We start from the raw sequence: 2,267 nt of genomic DNA on the forward strand, positions 1-2,267 counted from the left end.
GCTAGGATTACAGGCGTGAGCCACCGCGCCCGGCCGGCAAGCCGATTCTTGATCATAGGATTGAGCTTGGGAAAGCTGGGGACCCTGTACAACTGGAAGATTCAACTTAAGCTCCTGCGGACCTGGAGAGACTACATGAGATCTCAGAAGTTGCAATGGGAGACTCAAGCCTTGGAAAATGATCTTAGAGGAGAAAAAGAATGTCAGCATTGGCACGGTGTGGAGATCCTGAACAGAGAGGTGGCTCGAACAAAGGAGGAAACTAGGAAGAAAAATGGGTGAGCTGCTGAGGGCAGTATCACTAAGGAAACTCAGCGCAAATGGGTCATCAGACATCAGTCTCCCTGAGGAGGCAACAGCCATGGTGACTACCGTGCCCTTTTTGTTAGAAAAGCCTCCCTTGGGGAGCAATGGTTGTATGTCCAGCCCTCCCCCAGGAGCAACAACAAACGGCAACTTGCAGTGTCCTCTTCAGAATGTCCCTGTGAACACACCTGACAATAAGCAGGACAAGACCCTGGATGCCGAGCCCTCCCAACAGCCTGGCAGCAGCAAGAAGCTCAGAATCACATGTGAGAAGGCAGAACCCATTTGCATGGGTCATTTCTCCAATCGCCTTGTCTTCCAGTAACAGCTGATTGAAAAGCAAAAGAAGAAATTTCAGGAACAGCGGAAAACAATTCTCGAGCTGAAGGAAAACCAGTGGCTGGCAGAGGATCAGTGGCCAGCGGAGCGAGAAGTCACAGACACACACACAGGCCCCTGCTGTCAAATCCCAGAGGAGAAGAGGAACCAAAGGGAACCTGCCAGATGCTTCCGAATTCCCTTGTTGCTTCCCCTGGGACTGAAGGCAGTAGAAGTGACTCCCACAATTCTCTCTGGACCCAGAAGGAACCCAAAGCAGCTAATGGCAACCGATCCCATACTGAAAGCTATGGAACAGAAAGCAATTCAACCAGCTGAACCTACTAGGCAAAGCTTGGCAGAAAGGAAGAAAAAACAAGAAGAGAAAATGGCCAGATTATAGGTCGCAGAGGAGGAGCATCAGAAAAGGGAGGCAGAAGAAAAGGAGGGAGAACTTGACAGAAAATGAGAAGAGACTGAAGGAAATAAAAGAACTAGAGTAGAAGAAGAGAATCAAGACGAACCAGCAGCCGGAAGCAGTAGCCAAAGAACACTATAAAAAGGTCTTGCTAAGAAAAAAAAAGGTCTAGAGCCTTGGAAGAGATTGAGAATGCAAAGCAAGCAAAACATGCAGGTGACAGAAGAACGTCACTCTTTGGTCTCACGGAGGAAATGCCTGCTGACCTGGTTGCAGTATAGTCAGGAAAGTCTGGCCCAGGCTGATCCATTTTATTCCCAAATATTTCTTAGCAGAGTCATCCAGAGCTGGCTACAGAACCTGACTCATCTGGAGGAAGAAGTAAGAAAACTTTGTGTACATTTTCATCAGATTTTCAGGGCCTGGTTTAACATGGTCAGGGAGGCAAAGATCGATGATCAGAGCAAGCACTAGACTACGGCAGAGCACAGTGACACAAGGATTCTCTGGATCGCATTTTGGACATGCAAAGAGTTTGCAAAACTCAGGAAAGAGGAAAGACTAAAAGAAGAATGGAGAGAGCAGCTCCGTAGGAAGGTAGCTGAGATTCTTCCAAACTTCCAGGTGCTGGCACCCAGAAGTGACTATTAGTTAGATATCAGCAATCAGATAATTGGCCCTCGAGTGAGATAAGTCTTTGGTGTGCAAGTCAACACACACTGGTACAGTGCTTACAATGGGAATCTATTGGTCCATAGTTTGCTTATGTTTTTTCTACCCACCCACAAACCTACATACACCTGGTTTATTTTCTGTGAAAGAGTTCTTGTGTCAAAGGAATTGTCCAGGGAACTTTCATTTCCTTCTTTGATTTTTCCTGGATTGCCAGTCATTCACTACAGCATTTATCACACTGGGATCATCCAAAGGAACAGTCTAGAACTCCACCGTTCAATGTATCCTATATATTCTTGGCATAGTAATCTTCAAAAAGGACAAGTGTTTGCCTGCCTGAGCCTGGGAAGAAAAATGTGTCCTCATAGCTTCACATGAGTTGTTGATAAATGTACCTTTAATTAAATAGAAATAAAAAGTAGTGAATACTTAGAAAAGGAGGCATGAGTAGTCAGTCTTCTGGAGCCTTAGCCTCAGTCACGGGCATCTACTAGACCCTGTCCTTTTTCACCACCTGTGAAGGCAAACCACAACCAAAAGGTACTTCACA

General features: G+C 46.1%; 1 pseudogene; it reads left to right on the forward strand.

Moving 5' to 3' along the window:
* The first annotated feature begins 135 nt into the window (after positions 1–135).
* LOC105814907 lies at positions 136–1,800 on the forward strand (annotated as a pseudogene).
* The last annotated feature ends 467 nt before the right edge of the window (positions 1,801–2,267 follow it).

This window comes from Propithecus coquereli, unplaced genomic scaffold (genome assembly GCF_000956105.1).
Source record: "Propithecus coquereli isolate 6110/MARCELLA unplaced genomic scaffold, Pcoq_1.0 Scaffold31, whole genome shotgun sequence".
In the NCBI taxonomy this organism is placed as follows: Eukaryota; Metazoa; Chordata; class Mammalia; order Primates; family Indriidae; genus Propithecus; species Propithecus coquereli.